Below are 27,413 nucleotides of genomic sequence, written 5' to 3' on the forward strand. Positions count from 1 at the left end.
AGAGCAGTGCTGATCAGGGAGAGAGGAGGTGCGCTCACTCTATTGGTTAGTAAGACCGCCACTCAAGGCTGCCAGTCATGCATATGCTCTGGAACAGAGTTATATCGCGTCCACATCGATTCGATTTCGATTAATCGCACAGCCCTAATATACATTCTAATACCTTTTCAACTAATTTACTACAAAAATAAAGTGTGTCGTATTCTGATCCCTGACCACAGTTTAGTACAATGCACAACGCTGTGACTTGACTCAATGACTAGAGGCCAACCTAAGGGTGCACTGCTTTAAGAAAACACTCTGAACCAAGACGTCCTCAATTCAGCATGGCACCACAGCAAGGCTTTAAGAAAAATAAGCAGCCAAAAGCAAGACAGCATGGTGTGAAATTGTCCTTTACTCCAAAGTATTCATACAGACCAAACCCGAAACAACCCTTCAAGGGTCAACTCAGACCTTAAAACAATCAACAGTCAGTAAGCTTACCTTTCAAATAAAGTTTTCATCGGCAGTCAGGCCTAAGCCGAGAGGGATGTGTCTGTTCTGTGTAGCACGAGTGAGTCTTTATCAAGAATACCAGTCTTTTTACATGGAACTCTGGAGGGACCTCTCCCACCTCTGACTTCCTGTTGTATGGGTAATCAGGCCCTCCCAAACGCCTTAAAACCATGACCACTAAATCAGAGGGGCTGGGGTTGACTGAAGGCAGAAGCAGAGAAAGGGTGTGCGCGCAAATAAACACAAACACACGGACTCATGCTGACAGAACACTTCAGAAAGAAAAGGAAAGCAAAACATATTTTTGAACTTTTTGGGAGGGTCCTCAAGTCAAAAAACTTTGAAGTTAACAAAAAAATACAAATAAAAACTAAAATGCTGACCAAAACCCTTGCTGATCGAAAATGAACTTTTCTGTGGAACTTAAAAAAAATTATTTTTAAATAATCCCATGGCCATTCTATTCCTTACAATGAAAATGAATGGGGACTAGGACTGCCAAACTCTAAAATGATAAAAAGCACTATAAAATTATCATAAAAGTAGTATTTGACAATTATAAATTCTTACACATCTTCTGAAGCTGTATAATTGCTTTGTGCGACAAATTCAATGAAAATTTCTCCACCAATGTAGCAAACATGGCACTTGGAACTACGATATAGGATAAGACAAGCAAAAACCACTAAAGTTCGGCATTAAATGCTGTCAACATGCCATTTATATAATCAATAAAAGTTAAATATCAATTTGGATTTGTTTGAGAAACAGGCCAAAATTTATTGAGTGTTTTTAAAGATCTGTGATATAACATTGCACATATGGAAAAGCTTTAGTTTATATAAAAAGTTCCAGAAATTTCCTCCAAAAATGAATCGTTTGTGTTTCACGGAAAGGTTATACAGGTTTGGAATAACATGAATGTGAGTCAATGACAGAATTTCATTTTGAGGTGAAGCAATTCTTGGGTGAAGGTAATCTTCTGTGCGCAAATATTTGGCATGTGTTATCAAGAATTAAATGCCTAGACTTCACAAACCACAACAATTTAAAATATGTGCATCCACTGAATTTTTGGGGTGTGGGGATGCTTTATTCCAGTAATATATTTCAAAGCAAAGATTTTTGGCAGAGCATTCTGAAGCACTCAAGCTCTGCCCCCTGAACAGCTCACCAGCCCATTACAATCTAATGCTTTCCAGGCCTGTGTAATCTAATCGAATGCGAGAGTGACCCACCGAATGAAGCTATCACACAGTGATTCTCTTAGCTGAACATAAAGACAAGACAATTTAAAGGAACAGCTTTAGTGAGATTTATAAAGCACCTGTCATATTATGAGGTCACCTGCTAAATAGCTTTTCAGGGATGAAGCAATACAGGTTAGAAATGTCTCATCTACTTTTAGGAATCTCTACATTCATCTTACAATTTTTGGATTCACTTGTCAGAAGCCCTGGAAGTGCTTCTCTTTGCTTTTCCTGTAGATTACCAATATTATCATAATAAGCACACAGCACTAGGGTGAACTCCGCTAAATGGGCTATCAGGTAAAATGGGCCAAATAAGGTTGTAGCATCATATCTCTTTAAAAAAAAAAAAAAATCAGAAAATCACAATAACTGATCTTGCATTGTTGCTTCAACACTTTTTGCCATGTAACAATTTTTATTGGTCTTGAGTTTTTTAAGGTGGGCAGGGCAGAGTGTTATATGAAGCTTGTCAGAGAAATTGTAAGGTTATTTAGCCTGACATGGTAAATTTCATTAATCACTAATAAGGGTACTAAAGCAATTATAAGTAAGCTTACCATCAAAGCAACGGTTTATGGACCAATGTTTTGATATGCTCTTTCAAATAAAATAAAAAAAAGTATTCAAAGTGTTCAATTTTTGTGAAAAAGGTCATTTTAGGGGTTTTTTTTTTGGGGGGGGGGGGGGGGGGGGGTGTGTTGTCACAATGATTTTCCCGTGGACCATGCCCCTTTTCTTCTGTCATATATAACAGCATGTGTTTATAGGCAGCTGTCCCTTTACGACCGAATGCACGGATGCAATATAATGATACACATGCTATTTCTTTCTAACTTGTTTTCGTTCACTGAAGATAAGTGACTGCGTTATCGAGAATGATAGAATGATTGTTGAGGCGTCCATTTTCACATAATTCTGTATGTATGCGTCTTTTCAAACACAAGGAAATGCGAATGAAGAATGAACTCGGTGTTCTCGCGCGCTTAAAAATCTGTGCACGGGCGCCATGTCCGGCAGCTGTGGCCACAGAAATCAGCGCACGGACAGTGAAATAAGTTATATTCGCCTTGTCTTGCGCTGGAATGGCTTAAAATCACTCGAATGTGTAAATTGGCAAGATAAAACACATCCAAATGATAAAGGTTCACTCTATGATGGTTCATTTTTTAATTAATCGAGTGACGTCACTGAAAAGCTGCAGCCGTGGCGGGGATGATTTTTGGTGTGGCGGGCCGCCACGGCAGAATGAATGTAGCGGAAACACTGGTCTTTTCATTTATTTTTTTTTATTTTTTTAATTGCATTGCAGACAGTATGGCAGGAGAACAGGCAAAGAAAGGAAAAAGAGAGACAAGAAGAGAGAAGGGAAAGTGAAAGAAAGGAAGATGTCAGTAAAATGGGCTGCATACACACACTTTTACACAGAAATTGAGAGTGAAGGTTTATAGGCCTAGATATGCATCCATACAAACTCTTGTCAGTCTTTTAAAAAAATACAAGCATACACACATGTACACAAAAGACACCAATGCACAGAAACACACACCTACAGGTGCATCTCAAAAATTTTTAATATTGTGAGTTATTTACTTTTTTTGGTAAATTATTTCAAAAAGTGAAACTTTCATATTTTCTAGATTCATTACATGTAAAGTAAAACATTTCAAACGTTTTTTCGTTTTAATTTTTATTATTAGATCTTACAGCTCATGAAAGTAAAAAAAAAAAAAAAACAGTATCTCAAAATATTAGAATATTTACATTTGAGTTTCAATAAATAACCATCCCTACAGTATAAATTCCGGGTATCTCTTGTTCTTTGAAACCACAATAATGGGGAAGACTGCTGACTTGGCAATGATCCAGAAGACACCCTCCACAAAGAGGGTAAGTGACAGGAGGTCATTACTTAAAGGTGTGGCGGTTCACAGAGTGCTGTATCAAAGCATATTAAATGCAAAGTTGACTGGAAGGAAGAAATTGGGTAGGAAAAGGTGCACAAGCAACAGGGATGACTGCAAGCTTGAGAATACTGTCAAGCAAAGCTGATTTAAACACTTGGAATGGAAAGTGGAATGAAGCTGGAGTCAGTGCATCAAGAGTCACCACGCTCAGACATCTTCAGTAAAAGGGCTACCAAGCCACTTCTGAAACAGAAACAATGTCAGAAGCATCTTACCTGGGCTAAAGAGAAAAAGAACTGGACTGTTGCTCAGTGCTCCAAAGTCCTCTTTTCAGATAAAAGTGCATTTTGTATTTCATTTGGACATCAAGGTCTGGAGTCTGGAGGAAGAGTGGAGAGGCACAGAATCAAAGCTGCTTGACGTCCAGTTTGAGGTTTCCACAGTCAGTGATGATTTGCGGTGCCATGACGTCTGCTGGTGTTGGTCCATTGTGTTTTATCAAGTCCAAAGTCAATGCAGCCACCTACCAGGAGATTTTGGAGCACTTTATGCTTCCATCTGCTGACAAGCTTTATGGAGATGCTGATTTCCTTTTCCAGCAGGACTTTAACACCTGCCCACAGTGCCAAAAATACTTCCAAGTGGTTTGCTGACCATGATATTACTGTGCTTGATTGGCCAGCCAACATGCCTGACCTGAACTCCATATGGAATCTATGGGATATTTTCAAGAGGAAGATGAGAAACAGTCGATCCAACAATCCAGACGAGCTGAAGGCTCAATAGTGCCTCAGCAGAGCCACAGGCTGATCGCTTCTATGCCACACCTCACTGATGCTGGATTTTGTGCTAAAGGAGCCCCGACCAAGTATTGAGTGCCGAAATGAACATACTTGAACTTGAACTTTTCTGTTTTGCAAATCCTTTTTTTTATTGATCTTGGAAATATTCTAATATTTTGAGATACTGGATTTTTTACTTTCATGAGCTGTAAGGTCTAATCATCAAAATTAAAACAAAAAAAAAAAACTTTTGAAATGTTTTACTTTTGCATGTAATGAATCTAGAAAATATGAGTTTCACTTTTTGAAATAAGCTACCAATTTTTTTTTTACTTTTTCATGATATTCAAATTGTCTTAGATGCACCTGTATATGATCAGTTCATTTTTAATTGCATTGTTTAATGAAATATTCATTCAACTTTCTATTTAAAGAAATACATTTATGGTGTTGCTATTGCACACTAAAGACAATAGTGTAAATTTACTGTTAAAAATAAAATGATTTAAGCTGAAATGACCTATGTTGTTCTCTTTTTATATTGGCCCATTTTACCTGAATGTTGTGCCGTGGCTCAAGAAGGTACCTGCTGATACTCTAACTCTCATAATTTTAAAACTTTTATACTTTTTCACATTTAAAAAATATAAATGTATTTAAGAGACCGATGTTAATTTATAAGAACATCATTGGATCTCTTGCGTAGCTTATTTGATGGTATTATAAGTCATTTACCAAAACATGGCCCATTTTAGCTGACTTCACTTGCTTGACCATATTTTTAAAATCAGTACTAGGGCAGTAAATGTTAGAGATAGTTCAGGCTCCGCCAAAAAGACTGCACTCACCTAAGAAATGTGTGCCTGCATACTGCTTCATGTGCAAAGTCACAAACTTTCCCTTTCCATGCGTGTCTCTTTAGCCTGGTGGTGTTTTATGTCAATATCATCATCTTTGCCATCACTTTCACCACCTGCAGCTTGAACTTTCACCTGAACTACACTGACACCAGTGCTTGAACAGCTAAAATCAACCTCAACAGTAAAAACAACCCAGACAGAGTGAAGTCAGCCAGTGATATGCAAAATCCACCCTTGGACCCTTAAGCAACATATCATGGATACTTTATTTGTTATAGTAAAGGAACAAAAGTAATGTCCGCACACTGAATTAACTGCTCCACAAAAAATTCTTTATTGCAACGTTTCGACCATCAGGTCTTCGTCAGACACAGATAACAAACGGGTTTTTGGGGGAGGTGCGCAACTTTCTTTCACCTTACTTTATTTGTTGCCTAATAAAAAAAAAATTTAAATCACAATAATCTGCTTTATCATGAACATGTGTGAATTTATATTAAATTACATACTATTATATTACTGTAGCAAAAATTACCAAATTAGCCTAAATATGTCCCTTCTCTGTTTGGTTAGCATAGTGCTAACTGGTTAAAAAGCTCTTAACTGGCTGCATGTTTCTCATTTTGACAGAAAAATGTGAAGAAGCTCCTTTTTCCCCCTCTGACCTGCACTGTTTAGGAAACTGATGAAAAGTGCAGGTCCCACTTTATTTTAAGGTCCATTTCTCGTTATTAACAAACCACTATCTATGAGTTTTGCCTCAATAAACTCCTAATTTGCTGCTTAATAAGTTTAGGTATTGGGTAGTATTAGGGATGTAAATCAAGTCACGGCCATGCAGAATATATGCTTTATAAGTACTATATAAACAGCCAATATGTTAATAATAGCCATGCTAATAAGCAACTAGTTAATAGTGAGAATTGGTCCCTATACTAGTGTTACCAAAGTGCATCCAAATAAACTAGAAAGAGTCAGAGAATTTTCTTGCAGATACTGTACATGCACATTAGCACGCATTTTCTTTACTCAAATCCAGGCAATATGCACATGTACGCATTGTTAATGTTGCTGGGCAGCCGAGAGTCAGTTCACACGTGAGTAGCTGAAGGAATGTTTACGCAAATAATGAGTCAGAAAGATCAACCTTGAACTTGAATGCCTTTTCTCACCTACTGTTTCTGAGGAAAGATTCTCTTATGGACAAGTGAAGGCAGGGTTTGGTTTCTATCAACACCTAAACATACTGCATGTGGATTCAAACACAGTTTGGCACTGTGTGTTTACATTTTTCCTACAGAACATCAGAGAAAATATGTTTTGCACAAACCAAAGGGAAGTGAGCTCTAACCTAACATGAAGTTTGGACTGCTTTATTCTGGAATCCACATTCAGCATGTGCGGTCTGGAAGGCATGAAAGTAAAGTCCAGTGGAACGGGGGTTGAAATAAAAAATTTAAAAAATCTCTGCTTTCTCTGTTCTTGGATACATTTCCTCAGTCTCCCTTGTCTTCATGCTCTATGACCTGGACTCCAAAAGCAGAAAGCTAAAAAGAATTGTGGGAGTTCTGGGAGGAAATCTGAAATCCCCCTCTCTGTCAGGACATTACATGAGAAAAAGAGAAACAGAGAAAGTAAAAAAGATAGTTAGTATATAAGAAGGGATAGGCCGTTTGTCCCAACCTTGATTCAAATAACCTTGGGAATGATTCAGGCAGCTGTGCGGTCCTGCCCACACAGAACACCCATTCTCAATCATTTTCTTTTTCTAAATGAAGCCAAGCCCTCAGTAAGGTCATCCAGAGAGCTAGCATGCTAGTACTCAAGCCACAAACACTTTAGAATGAAGTCCATCACAAGAACCATAAAATTACAAGCTAGATCCAGTCCATAAAGTACAAAAGGTAAAACTTAATTTGAGTCAGCGCCAATAGCCTCGTGGTTAGTGCGTCGACATACAGCGCAACTGCGCTCACGTTCAATTCCCGTCTCGAGGTCCTTTGCTGCTTCCGCTCCCCTCTCTCATCCAACTGCTTTCCTGTCATCTCTCTACTCTCCTATCTATAAAAAGCCCATAAAAATAACAAAAAAGTTATTTTGAAATTGTAAAATAACTGAAGCTACTGAATATACACTTGCAGCTGGGTATCAAGTAGGGCTGGGTATCAATTCAGATGTCCCGATTCGATTTGATTTCGATTAGCAAGCTCTCGATTCATGTCGATTCTTGATTTGATTCTCGATTTTTTGATTACATTCAGTTAATATAGTTTTAATAGCTACAAATGCTACTGATATTTCTAAAAAATTAACAGTAAACATCAGTTTACAAATGGTGAATTAATAAAAAGAACTTAAGAGCCACATGCCTGTATTTTAAACCTATTCTTTCTCTCTCTCTCTCTCTTCTCTCTCTCTTTTTTGTATTGGGTCCTTTAAAACAATAATAGGGCCCTATAAAATGTTTTTCTTAATTTCTCTGGTAATCAGATGAAGGCATAACACATTAATTTAATTTATACTAATCAACTGAAAATTAAAACCTTTTACTTTTGGCAAACAAAGTGCTGCACAACAGATGTTTACAGTTAAAATTAAAAAGTAGAGGTAGCATTGTTGTTACATTGAGTCTTAAGACTGCTAAATAGTAATATATATTTCTGACACAGTTTCTTCACATTAAACCAAACTTTTATTTTGATGGGTTGCAGCTGAACTTGCTGCTGCTGTGTATGTGATATGATATGATGTCACTGATTTGACGATAGTTTTCTCAAATTAAACGATAAATGTGAATGAAGGGACTCTCAGAGCAGCTGCTCGTGTGTTTTATCATCATATAGTGAGACGGCAGAGACTAAAAACACTGCGAGCATCCTCCGCGCTTTAGTACATGTGTAGTAAACAAAACAGTGTGTCACGCCATCCGCCATTCATTCATTGCGGAAATCATGGCGCCTTATGCGTGATGTCAAATACTTCCGCAGATTTGTAGTATTACTACAGAATTTTACCTGAGCATTGCATATCACGCATATTACTTTGTTCTTGGCTCTTGTCAACACTATCTCCGCCATGATAAGCACTGAATGAATGGCAGGCTTTCTGCTGTAAAATCGCGTGAGGTAAATAAGAGGGTGACATCTTGTGGAGAAGACTAATGATAAGATTCATCGTCATTTAAAAAAAAAACGATTAATCGAAAAATCTTTTTTTTTTTGCCCAGCACTAGTATCAAGACAGATTTTCTGATTCGATTCAGATTAAATTGCTTATATGAGAGCTATTTTGCATTTCTCTCAGAAATACTCTACTATTTTTATAAATCAGTGGTTCTCAATAAGGATCACAATAAGCCTTACAAAATGTCCAATGGGGCCGTAGGATAACTACAAATTATTTAAAGAGATTAGGGATGCCACAATTCTCAATATAGTATCGAATTGTTCGGTAGAACATCCACGGTTGCATTCTATTTCTCTCCAAATTGGCTCTGTTTGTGTACCCACGAGTCTAAGATGAGGAAACGCTGCTTATATGAGCTTTTGAAAAAGCAACAACAACAATTTCTAAACCTGTTGTCCAACAAAAGAGAACATTATAGCATGCTTTTACTCCACAATATCAGTAAGATGTTTCCTTTTGTGATCTGATGTGACTGTGATCACAGAACGAGGCAAAAAATATTCTATACTGTAATAAAGGCTATGCCAATTAGCAATGTATTACAAATATACTTAATTATTTTGAAAAAAACAGAGATGGCTAGATGAACACAGATAAACTATTGATCGTCTATGTCGAGTGTGTATTGTCTTCGTGTTTCATCATTCATTTCATCATTCATGTTTCATCATCATTCAAATCAACATATCTATCTTCTTTTTATTCGGTCACAGCAATAGCTGGATGGCTGTGTCCATATTAGGGATTTCCTGGAGCTTCATAAATTATATTACTTCTGTGAACCACATGGGGAATTTCTGCACAAGGGCGCCCTCCAGCTTTCAGTATGAATGAAACAGACATTATATGTGTTTTTAGCACTCAATAATAGCCAATGCATCCAATTTTGGGCAAAAATAGGAAAAATAATACTTTTCAAAACAAATTAAGTAGGCATGTAATAGTCTACAAAAGTGTAAAGTTTTTCTGTTGTTAATTTTAGGGATGTGCGGGTTGAGTCGACTAGTTGACTAAACGGTACAGCTCCAATTAGTCAAAACTAAAAACAACAGTTGATTGGAGAGGGGGAAAAAAAAACAAAAAAAAACATGTATTATTCAAAGTTAAAATAAAAAGTTTGAAAAATAATACATTATTTTTAAGTGTATCGGAGCGGAAACTACATTTTTACCTCAGACATTGCATGCGTTTTCTTTGCGTCTGTTGTGGCAAGATCAAAAATGACCACGCAAAAGACGAGCAAGGTGTGGGATTATTTTGAATCGGAAGGAAATTGAAAAATTGTGTGTAAACTGTGTAATGTCAAATTGACTTACAAGTACTCAACTTGAGCGATGTGTAGTCATCCTCTAAACGAAGACCCACTTCGGCAGTGGTGCGGGATGTTCAGGCACTTTCTGAAACTATGGGTTTGCTTGTCATTAGCTCTGCGTGTCTGCGACTTCAGTTCCTGCCGAGCGCGTTTTTCAAGTGCGGGAATAATTGTTAATCGCCTCAGCATTGACGCATTGGCATGTTTATTTCACTGAACAAAAATGCACCGTCTGAGTAAGCAAATTAATGCTATTCCTTGATAAACTTTCCTATTGTTTTTGACTTGTTTTAATATCTTCCTTTTATTACTTATTAACGGACGAATAAAATTAAAAATGATGATAAAGCAAGTGTACAGAAAAAATTGGGACCTATTTTTAGCGGAATTCATTGAGGGATTTGACAGTGTGATTCATAGATTAAGTGTTTCAAATTTATATACAGTACACACGCAAAATTAAATACACACGTAGAGTTTTTTGGGGGTGGTTTTTCCTCTTACCATCTTTTGGGGGTTACTTGCTTTTAGACTAGTCGACTTGTCGGATACAGAATTTCCGTTTAAACGACAGTTAAATTAGTCGTAGTGCACATCCCTTGTTAATTTAGTTTTAAATCACAAAAAACACTCTGATATGCCAAGCCATTAGAACCAAACCGAAAACCGTGGTCTAAAAACTGAACCATGGGCTACCTGTATTGTTGCATCCCTTAAAGCGATAAATTAAAATTAATATATTCAAATAATCAATCTATGAAATAGTCTAAATTAAAATGCAAAGATGCACATTTTTGTTCTGTTTTTAATGAAGAACATGCAGTGGAATCACTAAATAAATGAAGGTTAATTAATTAAAAATTTTACTTAATTTTACTTAAAACACTGGCACCGATAGCCTCTTGGCAGTGCATCAACATATACCGTTTGCACTATTGCATCCCGAACTCAAGTCCCGGCTTGTGGACCTGTCACGATCCTGACCCCCTCTCTCTCCCACTTCACTACCTGTCAATACTTGCTGACCAATCAAAATAATTTTTTTCTTTTAAAAAGCTTGAAAACCAGCAGCTTTGTCATAATTACAGAATAAATACTGAAAATATATTTTTGGACAATTCGTGCCTTTAAATGAAAAAGGTTGAGAACCTCTGCTATAAATTTTACAGGGCAGTGATTTAAACTGACTCGCATTGTTAAAAGACAAGTTTGTTGATTTTCAACCAGCTTAGTAATGAAGCAAAACACGGCAACCGGCTGTCAAAAGTCTCTCGCAACATCTCTTTTCTGATGACGTGCCCCATGACAGGATAATAATCCTTCCCCTCCAGCAATTCTCTTCAGTCATGAGCAACCCTCTACAATGCCAATTAACCACTCATATACACGAAAGAATAACGTCTATCAAAGCATTTCTTGGGTTTGCTTTTCTATAAACATGATTTAAGACAAGGCAGTTGTCAATCCCAAACACTGACTGTGAACGCAGCCTAAACAACTCCAGCAATTAGCAGCAGAAGATAATGTAATACAGAGAACATATGCAGCTGAACCAGCTGAATAAACAACCTGCACTAGGTTAGAACATAACACCAGCTGAAAGAGTCAAAATAACAAACTTGATGCGCAAACCACAAACTACAGTTCGGAAGCATATGGTTGCTCAAAATGACACGCATCAAAAGCTACGGCGAAACATGACTCAATAATAAAACTATGCATTAACATTTCTCTCACCTTAATCCTGGAATGGTGTGTCTTCTATGGGGAAATTCTGATATTGTGAAACTTCAGTACTGATCCAGTCTGAGACGCATGCAAGATGAAAACACGGTGCTAGAGAGTCTCGCAACTCTCACAAAACTGCACATGGTCCTATGTCCAGGTGTGTGCAACATCAGCATCACATTTAATGCAAATGATTACAGTTTAACTACCATCCAGACCCACCATCCACTGTCCTTAAAAACCATTCTGGCTATGGCTGTCCTTGGATGTTGCACTAAATTGCTGAGTCGGATGTCTGTCTCTTATTCCACACTGCTCCCTTTCCAAATGACCGCCAAAGTGGCACATACGCAGGACAAGAACAGCAGCATGTTTTCAAGCCGAGGTCATTCCATATCAATCATTAGGGCAGAGAAATAAAGAGAGAGAGAAAGAGAGAGAGAGAGAGAGAGAGATCAATAGCCCTTAACAGTAATCCCAGGGGAATGGCCTGGTTTCATTTCCTCTCTACAGTTGGTTTAGTTTCTTTATCTCTCCTTCTGCAGAAGAAATGTGATCTAAGAGGCTGGACCTCTAAAAGCAGCACTGAGATGGGATTCAAACATTAACCAAGGAGCGCGGAATAGAGTGTGGAACAGGGCAAAAACGTAAGCAGGAGAAGGCGAGAGGGGCTTAATCATTTACAGTTTACCATCACGCTTGGCTGTGGGACAACAGATGAGCAACCGGTCTCAACTGGGCAAAAGCACAAAGATACAAAGTGGAAGTTTCCACTTCGCTGGCAATTTTCATCTTCCTGGTCATCTGTTCCCAACACACACTTTGAGAAAAAGACATCCTGTTTTTCCTCCATTGTCACTCGTTTGCTACATGGTTGGTCACGACTAAGTTTAGACTGGTTTATGTAGGTGCGGGAAGGGGGGGGGGCTTCCTTAAAGTGTCCAAATGCAGGAGGGTATCCTTACCTTCTTACACATTAGGTTGCAACAACAATAATGATTAACATGCAGTTGCAAATGGAACACTGAGCTGTTTAAGTAAAAGTCTATCTCTAAATATTGTGCAGTGACACTTAAGTCAGAACTAGCAACGAGCAAAACTTTTGTGAACCGGCTTATATTGCATGTTATTATATACAATGTTATTATATTGTGCAAGGTGACATGCAACAAGATTTTTCACTATGGTACAAATGTCAAATATATTTGTACTTTGTTTCCAAGTAGACACTAAAATAATACTAAAATGTTATCTTTGCTGTACTTCTAATAATAAGTTTCTCAGGTTTTTTTTTTGCTGACTTCTTTACTCTCTTTATTTTCCTATGACACATGCTGTGCTTTAATGTTAAAGGGATAGTTTACCCAAAAATAAAATTACCCCATGATTTACTCATATTCAAGCCATTCTAGGTGTATATGACTGTCTTCTTTCAGATGAATACAATCAGCGTTGCATTAAAAATGTCCTGGCTCTTCCAAGCTTTATAATGGCTGTAAATGGTGATCAAGATGTTTAAGCAAACTAAAGTGCATAAATCCATCATTAAAAGTGCTTCACACGGCTCCGAGGGGTTAATAAAAGCCTTCTGAAGTGAATCAATGCATTTGTGCAAGAAAAATATCCATATTTCTCTCATACATCTCTCATGAACGTACGTACGACCGTTAGTGGAAGCTAGATTGCAGTTTATAAAGTTTTAAATATGGATATTATATTAACACAAACGCATCAGAGCCATGTGGAGCAATTTTTAAGATAGATTTATGCACTTTTACTGAACTTCATAATCTTAAACCCCATTCACTGCCACTATTAAGCATGGAGGACCCAGAACATTCCTCTGACTGGATTCATCTGAAAGAAAAAAGTCATATATAGCTAGGATGACTTGAGGGTAAGTAAATCATGGGGTAATTTTCATTTTTGGGTGAACTATCCCTTTAAGAGAGTGTATTCAAAGATATTTTAGCTGTGACTTCATTATAATTTGATATAAATTTTTACAATTTGCTGATATCAACTACTAATCTCTAGGTATTGTTACAATCTCTAGTATTGAGAAAAACTGCAAAGAAAGTATTTTTTTATTAATCTGTTTCGGTTTTATTATCCGTTTCTAACTATAATAATAATAATAATAATAATAAATAATTCAATTTTAACAATTATAGTTATTATTATATTATTATAGAATGCATTATTATTACTAGCAATAATTATAATTAATATTTTAGAAGACTTCACAGAAGTGTCAAAGTTTAGTTGTTCACATTAAGTAGGCCCACTAAGAATCAAGTAGAAACCACTAGATCACACCAAGGACTACTTAGCTTGTATTAGTCACTTTTGGAACTAGGCTAACCAAAACAATGTAGTCACCAACCTGATTCACAAGAGGTGATGCAGGACTGGAAGGAGCAACATGGTGTTTTTGATTTGCATCTTTTCCTGCAGAGCTGCAGTCCAGTGTTAATGTGATTTGGCCATGGCCATATTGGCTAATGATAAAAGAGGTTCCCTCTCTCCATTAACCGGGCTTTAATATGGCTGCTCTCAGGAAGCTCACGAGTTACATAAGAGACATTTCAAAAACAATTCCAAGCTCTTCCGATCTCTTCCACTTCTGGTCACGAGACTGCAAGACCAGTAAACACATCAGTGAGCGCACTAATGCGCACACAAAACCGCAAACGCTCATAAATGGACTGCAGAACAAGAGAGAGTCCTCTTCGAGCAACACCAGAGCAAAAAACTTAATATAAATACTACGGCTCTTCCAAAACAGGATCCCGTCTGGCAGACCAAACTGGAAAGAGTCGAAAGCATAAAGCAGCATCATTCCAACAGCTTGTCTTGTATTTACCTGCTGAGGTTGATTGTTGCTAGTCCCGAGTGTTTGGCAAAATGATCTTGACCCTGTGGTGTTGATGTTCTGAGTAGATGGAAGTTCTGTCTCACTTTTGCTCCACAGCTAGTCTGCAACTCCCTACTCCAATAACCCCTGACCTACAGGAAGTAGACACAATAGACTGAAAATAACGAGAGGCCACCTCCTCCCCCTTTCTCCCTCTCTTCTTTTTCCTACACTCCACCTTCCCTTAGATGACAACAACAGCCTTTTCTACCCAGTGAAGAAGAAAGGCTGCAGCCACTCCAGTGATACCTGTCGAGATTCAGCACTTTGCTCTGTATCTCCACCAGGATTGCACAAGAGCTCACTGGGTCTTTTCCATACACGTCAAGACAGAGCCAGAACAATATACCTATTAGAAAGAACATTCTGCTTTGATACAAATTCTCTGCACATAAAGTTCACTATTCCTCTCTGAAAGTTGTAATTGAGTGTAATTAATATGCTATGCACAATGAAGTTATACTTTATACAGTTGATACAGTGAAATACTACATTTAAGTACTGAGCAATATTAATTGACAACATATACTTATAGGGTAACTATAAGGTTATTTTGTGTAATTATGAATAGTTTACTGTTATTACTACAAGTACATGTAACACTAAAATAAAAATTACGTCAACAAAATATTTTAACTGTCTAAGAACTATCTGTTTAAGAAATTGAATAAATTGTGATAAATATAGCTAATAAATTTATAATAAATATACTATACACAACTGTTCAAAAGACTGGGGTCAGTAAGTTTATTTATGTTTTTGAAAAAAGTATACTTTTATTCAGCAAGGACGTATTCAATTGATCATAAGTGATATTAAAGCAACTTATACTATTACAAAAGATTAATATTTCAAGTAAATGTTGTTCTTTTGAACTTTCTATTAAATCAAAGTACCCTGGAAAAAAATATCAGACAAAAATATTAAGCAGCAAAACTGATGGTAGAGAGAAATGTTTCTTGAGCAGCAAATCAGCATATTAGAATAATTTCTGAAGGATCACGTGACACTGAAGACTGGAGTAATGGCTGGGATTCAAATGAGTATATAATATTTATGTAAAATATACACAATATTACTGTTTTACTGTATTGTTTCTCAGTTTTATTACTGCATTTTTTATTAATTAAATGAAGCCTTGATGAGCATAAGAGATTTTATCATAAAAAAAAAAAAAAATCTTATTGCATTTTGCATAAGTACTATTAGAATGTACTAGCCAGATCCAGCCCTACAAAAAAAAAGTACTGGAAAAGTTTTGTAAGATCACAGCAGAACTCATACAACTTTGTGAGTGAGCATGTGTGCGTGTGCACACTTGCAGTCTCTCTCACTTCCCTCCAGTAGCCTCGTGAGATAATATGTCATCCCAGTCACCCGGCATAATCCAATCTCAGGCCAAGGCTAACCACAGCAAATCACATTTAGTGCAGAGACTAAAATTTATTTGGGTCAAATCTAATTGTCCCCATATACCTAAAGAAGCGAGAGGTACAGGAAATGGAGCCGTGGCGTAGTGGAGATAAGGAAAAAGAGGCCACATCCCAGAGTATCCTTCACACGCTTCTCTTGCACTGATTAGATATAGTCCCAAACAATACCACGTCTGATGTTTGTAATTCAGTTATTTATGACTGCCATATAACTCTGCAGCAAATGAAGACTTCTTAAGTGGCAAATACAATGCATGAGTAACTTGAGCATTAGTGTCCAAAAGGACTGTGAGAGGTGTGGGTCGCTGGACAGAAGACTTCTGATCAGCGTTTTCTACTACAATCTCATCCACACCAACAGCAGAACTGGATCTGAATCTGGATCAAGAGAGCCTATAAAAGGGCTGTGCAGACAACTCTGCAGGCAACTGAGAATAATTTCAGCCGTGCATTATAATTTTTAAATATATTGTATAAATTAAACACATTAACACTGAATACATTGCATGTTAAATTATTGCACATTGTGGGTAATAAAGACTAAATAACAGCTAAAGAACTGTATACCGTTATATCTGTATGTATCTATATTCACAGTATTTTTGAGGTTTGGCCTTAAGAGAATAATTATTACTGGCGATAAACACTAAATACTTTATTAGTTGATTACGAAGGCAATACAAAATTACAATACAAAAATTTATATATTTTGGGTTTCACTTTATTTTACGGTGGCCTTGTTACAATGTAACAGTACATTTAAGTAGAGTAATATATGTAATGTGTTTTTACTATAAGGTTAAGGTTAGTAGCATGTAATTCTGCATCCTTTACTGTTATGACTATAGTAAGTACAACATGTTTGACAAGGACTCAAAGTAGTAAAATCATTTGATTCAGCCAGTAAAACTGTGTTGAAGTAAACAGAATTTCTGATTTAAATTTAATTATTATAAATGCACCGATATAACAAAAAAATTAGTATGTTCATGTTATGAAACCCAGTGTAAGAAATATGCTCCTGATCTTTTATAAATATATACTTTAACTGTATAATATGTAATAATAACATATATGTGACCCTGGACCACAAAACCAGACTTAAGTGTCAATTTTTCAAAATTGAGATTTATACATCATCTGAAAGCTGAATACATAAGCTTTCCATTGATGTGTGGTTTGTTAGGCAATATCAGACAATATTTGGCTGAGATACAACTATTTGAAAATCTGGAATCTGAGGGTGCAAAAAAATCTAAATATTGAGAAAATCACCTTTAAAGTTCTCCAAATGAAGTTCTTGGCAATGCATATTACTTATCAAAAATGATGTTTTTATATATTTACGGTAAGAAATTTACTAATTATCTTCATGGAACACGATCTTTACTTAATATCCTAATGATTTTTGGCATAAAAGAAAAGTCGATCATTTTGACCCATGCAATTTATTTTTGGCTGTTGCTACAAATATACCCCAGCGACTTAAGACTGGTTTTGTGGTCCAGGGTCACATATAATTTCTAAATTAAAGTTACAAGTAATAAATGAATGAAAAATAAACAATCGATACAATAAATCCCATTAACAGTTAGACATTAAAAAAAAGTTTTTGTGGCTGTGCGCACACATAAATTACAGTCTTGTTAAAGTCCGAGCAGGTTGTAAAGGGTGAGAGGTGTGTACAACACATGGTTTCAGCCCATTAGAGCAGTGACCCCCTATAGAGAACATCGTGTACTGGAGCAGACTGGGACAAAACATGCCTGCAAGCCACTCGTTAACATATGTGATGATTTAATTAACATATGCGAATGGAGATGGACATTAACTTTCTCTGATCATTGACACTTTTTTTAGTTTGTAGCACTGATTGTGATTTATGACTTTTAATAATGTTTCCTGGCATTTTAGGTAAAAAAAAACAAATACAATACAAAAAATTTAATTGTGCTGATCTTGCACATGTATCACCACTCATCAGTATAACGATATTTGTGTTGTTAATAGACACAATGGAAACAGCAGGCTGTGCTGAACAAACACTTATTTTGTCTTTCCCTTCTTGCTGATTCTATAGATAAAGACTTCATCACAGCCTCTCCCATGTGCCACTCAAATGAGTTTGCCACAGTTAAAAGTAGTTCGGTGAATACACAGAAGCTGTCTGTGGTTCACCCTCACTTGCACTGAAGCACTGTATGACGTGTTATGATAAGAGACTTCTGAAGGACAACTAAACTGTCACTGCTGTACTACAGTGTGCTTGTCAAAGTAGAAACCAGGTCACTGATCAATAGCTATTAACCTAATGTAAAGTTCACTCAGGCTTCTGATAGATACACAGACATTAGCAGTGCTCCTATGGCTGATTTTTTTTTTTTTTAAGTAGCTGCATTATATAATAGTTGATTTGTCTAATTGTGCTTTAGCGTAACCAAAGTTAAAATCCCAGCTTGTTATCCACTATGATCCTATTCACCCTCTTTCTCCGACTGTCCTGTTTGAGCAATAAATAAATTACTAATCAATTTAGTAATAAATCGTAAAAGAAAAAAAAAAAAAAAAAAAAGTGTTTTAGGGTTTCACAACCCTTTCAAAAACAAATAAAAAAATATATAATATATTAGGATGTTTTTGTTTGTTAACTATGGTTATTATTTGGTTGTAAATTGATATTTAAAAAAACAAAATAATAATTAAAAAGTAATAAACTTTGATAATGTCTACATTACTGCAAAAATAAAAAATAAAAATCACTAATTTGATGAATTTTAACTTTATTTTTAGTTATCCACCTTTTAGTTATTGCAATGTAAAAACTTTATAAATACAAATAATTATTAAAATATCTGTAGTATAAATATATTTTATTTTACAAGCAATGAGAATTTTGTAGGTGTTTTTTTAAGCCTATATACATCAAATAGTTAACCAATTTCACGCTTTGGATAGCTTTTTACAGCATACTGAAAAACATTTTCATGATTTTAATTATTCCGTGTAAAAGCCCAACTTTTCCTCAACTATTTGTGATTTAATTCATTCAGCTTTTGCTATATGCTGTTCATATTAGGGATGTATGGATCCGATATTCAGTATCGGTATCGGCTCCGATACGGTCATTTTCAGCGGATCGGGTATCGGTCAGACGAGACCGATCCAAATATTTTGTACATATACTATTCCATGTTATTGTTGAGCCCCACGAAAGGCACAAAAGCATTATAAAGCACCATAAAGTTTTCGTGCACTATATTTCAAGTGTTCTGAAGCAGTTTCTTAGTTTAATCTGAGGTACAGATGAATATTTAAGTCTTTAAATTCAAGGTCAGGTAAACTCTTCTTTCCGCCGCGGCTGTCTGTCATCCTCCATTCAGCATTCAAACTGCGTGTTGCGTTCGGTTACTACAGTCAAACTCTCTTCAAGAGCGCACAGTAACTGAGGTTTAAAACTGTTAAAAGAACAAGCTTAATAAACTTACGCACAGATTTAATACACTACGCATCAATATCTCTTCCCTTTGTACTTTGAACATTTCTATGTGGACTCAGAGGACTGCGTGCTGTGACTCCGTGTCACTTCAAGCGCATCATTCTGCGCACGGGATGCGCATAAACGCTTTCTGCCGCTCTGTATTGGAGCCTTACTTTTGCGCAATGAAAGAATATTAACAGTCTTTCTTGTTCTGTCCTATCTATCATATGTTGCTGCCTTCATTACTGTGCTATAGATTTAAAAGTAATGACTTTTAATTTTATAGTAGCCTATATATTTATATATAAATGTATTTGCTTGTTTTTTCATGAATGTATTTTAAAACAATTCAAAGAGAAATGTGTACCATTTTACCAGATTTAGTCCTACACTTATTCACTTTTATTTGTAAACAAAAATGTTTCACTAGGTTTTATAAAATTATTGTGCACCCATGATGTTTCTAGAGTATCTTTTGCTGTATTATAAACCAAGTTTATAATAGTATTTTTGTCATAGATTATGATTATATATTTTTTCATTTGTTATTTTTCATTAAAATGACGTTATCTATATGTAGTAGATTGTGTTTAACACACAAAAGAGTAAAAAACACAGACACACAGAAGTATAGAAATTCGATTTAAAAAAAAAAAACTGCGCTGGTATCGGATTGGATCGGTATCGGCAGATACTCAGAATTTTCAGGATCGGATCGGTTCTGAAAAAATGGTATTGTTGCATCCCTAGTTCATATAATGCTAATATCCAGCAAATCCTGATGTGTGTTTATATAATAATACAACTGAATGTCTAGAGGCTAAGAAAGTACTGTCCAATAATATAATTATATTGGCCAATATATCATGCCTGACAACTTGCAACACTTAATATGTATAATAATGCTGACCTTTAAAAACAAAAGGCACAAAAGTTTGCAAGCGTATTTATGAGAGCGTGTACCCTTTATAATGTCATCTAAAAGACATTTCAAAGGTTACGGATTACGTCTAAGCACTAGCTGTGGAACACCGAGTGGTAAGGCATGGGCTAGTCATCTGACCAAGATGGAGAGAAACAAAGGGGCATGACATCAGCAAACTCAGATATACGCAAACAGGGTAGGCACACTCTTTTCTTCAGATCCCTCTATCCCTGCTCTTTGATCCAAGGGGGCGATAGTTACGCTGGCATAAAAAGGTCAGTGGGGTGGCACTTCACCTCCTCCCCGATCCCCTTTCCTTTCCATCTATCGCTCTCAAAGTCACATGTCTCCGTCAAAGCTGCGTCATTCAAATTCAACACATTCTTCTGGCCTTGGCAGCCTCTCTTCACATGACTGGAGCACTGCTTAGGTCTCTCCGACCGCCTGCCCAAAGAATTCCCTCTTTTTTAGTACCCAAAACACCCTGTGCACAGGACAGCAGGGCAAAAAACGGACAGCGACCTCCAAGACTCAGGTGTTAAGAAGAAAACCCAGACAAGACTTTAAGTTTTTCAGCTTATTTGGCTAGTACACCAAAGTTAAACATGACTGCTAGAAAAGGTGGTAACACTTTAATATAAAGACCAATTCTCACTATGAATTGCTTATTTACATGCCTATTATGAACATATTGGCTGATTTTAGTGCTTTTGAAGCACATATTCTGCTTGACTATATTCTACATCCCTACCGAAACTTAACTACCTTAACTATTGATAAGCAGCAAATTAAGAGTTTCCTGAGGCAAATGTCATAGTTAATGGTTTGTTAATAGTAAGAATTGGACCTTAAAATAAAGTGTCACCAAAAAGGCTGTAAATAATGCAAACCACAAAATCCAGTTTTCACACCTTTCAAACTAAATCATAGAAATTCATTTCCAAAAACTTTCTGTCCTGTTATGCATAAAAACACAGCAACTGCACTGACAATGAGCAATTTCTCACAAACAATATTTTTAATATGTCATAACTAAAATTCACACTGAACATTTACATCTTTTTTTTCTAGGCCTATTTTAAAATTCCCTGACATTTCCATGACCATGAGAACTCTAAAAATCATACACCAAAGAACACTGCAAGTTGTTCTTATATTGAAGTTGCAACATAACAGATTGTTCTTATGTACTTTGATGTTTATTCAAGTAAAATGAAAAACTTGGTTCTATCCATCAGTTGTTGATTGGATGGAGGGAGATGTGAATTATGCGAGTTTGCAGTAGATTTTAAGAAAAAGGTGAAGTTTAAGCACACATTTGTTTTGGCAACATCCAGCATACAACACCAGAGAGAAGGTGCATTTTAACAAAAAATTACAAGGTAAAAGAAATAAATAAAATAAAAACAACAAACCATGCATGGATAAATCAGTCATAAGATCAATAACTTGCATTTATATAATAGATAAGGTGAAATTAAATTTCATTCAAACTTTAATAAAATATAAAAGTTATTTCTGAAGGATACAAAACTCAGAACTAAAAGTTAAAATGCATAATTTCTGTGCAGCTGGCATCATCAAACCTTTCCAAACAGGTTTTGCGAACACTCTCTAATGGTTTCCATTGGTTGGTCAAACAGACAGTCCCATGCCAACTCATTGTTTGAGCCACTGCTGTTTTGGGCTCTCAAACAAAAACTAATGTTTTGATAATGTCACGGAGCGTCACAGTGTCTACATGTTTTAAGGAAATGATCCTACAAAATGGCTCACTCACAGTTTTTCCATTAAGCTGAGATAGGTGAAAGCAACGCAACACCAAATAAATTTAAGCTTTTACACATGCAGCGGATGCAAATTTAAATTGGGTGGAAAAAGTATGTAAATGGTCGACATCAAACAGAGAATATATTCTCTGTTTGATGTCAGAACCATTCATTGTGTTTTAATAACACAATGAATGGTTCAGGTTCCAAAGTCAAGCATACACACTCCACAGTTAAAACACCTGCAGGATGTAAGCACCTGCTCACATAGAGACCACAACAGAAACTCTAGAGCCATTCGTCTGCAGTGTAAGCCAGGTGTCTTTCTCCAAAACCAGTAAGATCAACAAAACGTGCAATGAGGAAATGAAAGGAACCCGTACTGACCTTGAGAGCTGAGCAGATTTACTGGAGTGAAACTTAATCCAAAGTTCTCAGAAAAAAGGATAATGAAGGTTACTAAACTAATAATTAGGAATCAAATGAAGACTGGAAACAAGACATCCCGAATCAGCAATTCTGGAGTGGACAATGTGTCCACACCACTGCATTCACATCAGAAACAAGCCTGTGGTCTGCATGGTCTATATTGGAGGTCTTTTTGCTTCTCACAGCTATACACATGAACACTATCTCTGTTGGCATGATGCCAGGCTGGAGATATCAAGCCACATTGAACAGCCCTTCTAATGCAATCAGGAGAGAGAGCACTCTCACAAACTGTCGCTGAGAGCTCACTCGCAACGAGGGGGAAGGGTAGTCCAATGCGAGCCAGGCCCCAGCAGACTCACGGTAACCTGAGAAATTACACAGGGCAGCGGCGGCATTTCACAGCTTGTCTCAAGCCTGACCCCTCCTACACACTAGTAGCCCACGGTGATCCTGAGTAGGGACAGGGAGAGGCTGGGAATCATTTAATCCGAAACCTAGAACCCTCGTCCATCTCTTTATCGTTCAAACACCATAACTGATGTTAACCATAATAGGTAACAGTTTCAACTTAATAAAGAGTAAGTTTACTCAAAAATTAAAGTTCTGTTATAATTTATTTACCACCAAATGAGTTTCTGTTACAGTTAGAGTTGAGTTTCCATTTACCATATTTAATACACTCTTGCATGTGTGTGTGTGTGGGCCAGTGGTTAAACGTGAATAAGAGCCTATCTGCTCATCATATAAAGCAATTGTTTCTCTTCAGATGACTTGGATTACATTGTAAAAAAAATTATATATGAACAATCTCTTTATGAACTTTTTAAAGTGTCAAAGTTTTGGACTTTGGTAACACTTTATTTTAGGGTCTCTTAACTAGTTGCTTATTAGCATGCATATTACTAGAATATTAGCCATTTATTAGTAGTAATAAAGCACATATTAATGCCTTATTCTACATCTCTAATTCTACCCAATACCTAAACTTACCAACTACCTTAATAACTATTAATAAGCAGCAAATTAGGAGTTTATTGAGGGGAAAGTCATAGTTAATAGTGAATAAGTGTTCCCTATTCTAAAGTGTTACCTGGACTTTCAATGGAGGGACAGAAATCTCGGGTTTCATTAGACATACCGGTAACACTTTAGAATGGGGAATTTGCGGTTTATTAATAGTTATTAAGGTAGTTGTTAAGTTTAGGTATTGGGTAGGATTAGGGATGTAGAATAAGGTCATGTAGAATAAGGCATTAATATGATCTTAATTAGTACTAATAAATGGATAATATTCTAGTAATATGCATGCTAATATAAGTAGTAATAAACTAATTAAGAGACCCTAAAATAAAGTGTTACCGAAATACCTTAATCCGTGTCTCTAATATAAATAAAAGTCTTATGGGTCTGGAAAGACATGAGGGAGAATAAAGTATAAAAATGTTCACTTCTCAATTTTGTCTTTATTAATCTTGGATAATCTTAATTTTTTAATTTACTGTTGTTCACTGTTAATTCATTCATAATAAATTAACTGATGTTAAAAAATGTAATATGTAAGATGTGTTTTGTGTTTAATTGTTCAGTAATGCTTATTGTTAGTTCAATACGGTGGCCGAGAAGTGCAAAACAAATCACAATTCTGAAAACACAACAATTCAGAAAACATAAGTCAGAAAACACTACAACAAATCCGAAAACAAAACAAGTCAGAAAACACGACAAATCAGACAAACCGGAAGAGGTAGGTATAGTTTGAGACAGCGCCATTGGTTTGGGAATAGATTACTCACCACTGACTGGACGAGACATCTGTCAATCAAGATGTACAGGAAGAACCAGAAGAAGAACAGCAGAGTCAGCTAAAGCGTCAGCTCCAGTGGTGCAGATGGTAGAGCGTGTGTCATTGTGTACTGAGTGTAAATTGTAATTTTAATTCAAATTATTAAATGGATGCCACCTTATTGGTACAATAAAGCCCTCCCTACACCTACCCTAACCCTACCCGATACTTTATTTTCAACTTATTGAAAAAACACTTTAGGAACCAATTCTCACAATTAACTAGTTGTTTATTTGCATACCTATCAATAATATATTAGCTGTTTATTAGTACTTATAAAGCATGTCCATATTCTACATTCCTAATACCTTACTAACTATTAATAAGCAGCAAATTAGTAGTTTATTGAGGCAAAAGTCGTAGTTAATGGTTTGTTAAAAGCGAGAATTGGACCTTAAAATAAAGTGTGACTGAAATAAATTGTTAATATTTTACTATCATTACATATTGTATATCTTTAACTACACAGTGTCATATGAAAAACCAGTCAGTTCAATTCAAGTTTCACAACTTTAATTACATAAAGTATGCAATGTTCGATAATCTGGCTATACACACACAGTGCACACATATTGATGACGACCTTTATATTGAGCATAAAAACAAAGTATGCTTCCATGAATCAACAACAGTGACTAGTATGTTTGTTTTTGAGTACAGCAGGTAAAGACAATGTAACAGAAACAAACTTTTCTCATCAATATTTTGCAGGTTCCACTTAGACTGCTAACTCAAACTGAGTACAATAAAATTCCTTTTGCCATGGATACAGTGAATAGTAAAGCAGGAATCACTGCCATAAACCTTCAGCATGCTGAACAATTTCAGGGTACTATTTTGCTTTCTAATTGTGCATTAACACTCCTATTCCTACATATTATTCGTGCATTAATGAAGACTGTTTTTCCATGCTTGCACAGAGATTGTGATTTGCCTAGTAATATATTACACAAAAAGAGTCTGTCATGTGAGAATGCAGAGAAGCCAAATTTTTGGTTATGGCCATTGGCCAAAAATTATCATGTCATTTTGGTGCAGCACAATAACTAAACCAGGTTGCATATCTCTGATGTAATATTCACAGGGCACACACGTTTTCTTTTACAGTAAATTTGGATTATTATGTCTGGAGTGTCACTACAATAGCCAAAACTGATTCTTCAGTCCCACACGGGTCTGTTTTCCAGCACAGCTCCTGCAGCCTACTCATTTCGCTCTCTCTCCAACACCTCCTCTTAATGTACTCAGGCCCATAACTAGGCTTTATTCCAAATAAAGAAAAGAGAAAGATCTTTCTACAGCCATCTGGGAAGCATCAGCAGTGGTAGCACAGCAGCACAGGAAATGGTCGCCATGCTGCTGTCAGGCAGCTCGGCCTGCAAGAGAACGACACGTCAGAAGCAGAAGAGCAGCTGAAGCGAAAGCAGGAGAAAGACAGAGACAGCGCAAGGGGGCAGATGAGGAGCCTCATAAACTTACACTCCTGTGCATCATGGGACTCTGAGGAAAAAAAGAGGCTCTGAAACAAACTTTGTAAAGTGTATACCTATGCTTTTCCCCATGTTAAAGGGGTCCTATTATGCTCTTTTACAAAGTCTTGATTTTGTTTTGGGGGTGTACTAGAACATTCTCTCATGCGTGGTGGTTCGAAAATCGCATTATTTTTCACATAATTTACATTATTACAATACCTTTCTCCCCAGACTGACACAAACGACTCGATTAGTTCCGGGTTTGATGAAGGCCCGCCTTCCGAAAAACTAAATGTGTTGTGATTGGTTAGCTGTCCCAGTGCGTTGTGATTGGCGAACAGTTTAGACGCCGTTTCAGTACTGCCCCGCCCCTTGCCAAAGCAGCAAGATCGTCAATATTGCCATATCAATTCAGACCTCGAGAAAATTGAACAAGAGGATTGCGCAGAACCTTTGCACGCACAGATATTGCAAGACATATTAAAGTGGTAATGTTATAGTTGTTGTTTTTTTGGCTAACTCACGTTTTAGATAGGATGACAACAACGGCTTAAAAATAACTGCATTGACTATGTACAGATAAGTGCAACAGTAATATGAACTTTACTAAATAGTTATAATGTATATATAATGTTATTAATATTACTATTAATATTATTATATGATTTTAATTAATTATAATTATTAAACAAATATAATAAATACTTTATTTATATTATCAATATTTAAGAACTACAACAATGATAATAATTTAAGTTGTAATTTCTTATAATTAATAATAACAAATAATATAAATTATTATTATTAACATAATTATTAACTGATACATAATCACTCAGCACAGCAGTGCTATTTAGATGGTCTTTTGTGCAAACAACCCAAAAACTCTGGCACTAAGAGTGTATGATATAGTTCAGTCATTTCAGACACAGTTCAGCCCTAAACATTCCTTGAACAAACCACAGGTACCATCTTCGGTTGTTAGTGTATGTTTATGGGGAAGAACTACGGCCTTAAAATAGCACCTTCCAAAAAAGAAAATGCTCAAATCTATTCTTAAACAGGGCTCACCCAAGGCGTCTGCGTCACAAGATTTGCCAACTTGAAGAACTAAATGTCTGCTCCACTTCCCCTCTAAAACATCTTTTCATCAGCTGCTAACTTCTTTCAGTAAAAACATTAATTCGAGGATGGACTAATTAATGAGGTCGACTTGATCATTTAGATCTTATTCAAAAGGGGAAGAATTAAGGTGAATTAAGTGATTTAAAGGGGAAGCAACTTCAAGTCAGCACTTTTGTAATACAACTGACTTCAACAATACTGTATGTGACAAGAAAAGTACTAAGCTAGTTTTGTGCAATAAAACATATGTAGCTTGTTTATTTTTTCAATATCTATGAGTAGAAATGGCTGCACGTTGTATTCAATCTAGGCTATTTTCTGAATGTCAGGACTTGACTTATCCAATATATTATTAAATATTATATAATATATTGGATAAAATATTTCACAATATACTGTAGTGTTGTGCATTCTATTCAGTAAGTAATGCATTGAAGTAAAATATGCAAGTATACAGTGTAAATTTAATGGTGAGGACAAATTCATAGCCGCTACT

The 27,413-nt window shown here is 36.1% G+C and overlaps 1 protein-coding gene across 10 annotated transcripts in view; it reads right to left on the reverse strand.

Moving 5' to 3' along the window:
• The window catches only part of LOC306874133 (GRB2-associated-binding protein 1-like), a 78,118-nt gene that overhangs the window by 36,574 nt on the left and 14,131 nt on the right, over nt 1–27,413 (reverse strand). For 4 of the 10 annotated variants that reach the window (XM_079423925.1, XM_079423933.1, XM_079423932.1 and 1 more), the window contains exon 1: nt 22,433–22,681. The exons of the other annotated variants lie outside the window; for them this stretch is intronic. The gene's annotated coding sequence lies outside the window, so the exon portion shown is untranslated. Of the gene's footprint in view, nt 1–22,432; nt 22,682–27,413 lie in introns of those variants that run through there. 10 annotated transcript variants of the gene reach the window in all.

The sequence above is a fragment of the Barbus barbus genome (assembly GCF_936440315.1).
Source record: "Barbus barbus genome assembly, chromosome: 8".
Lineage (NCBI taxonomy): Eukaryota > Metazoa > Chordata > Actinopteri > Cypriniformes > Cyprinidae > Barbus > Barbus barbus.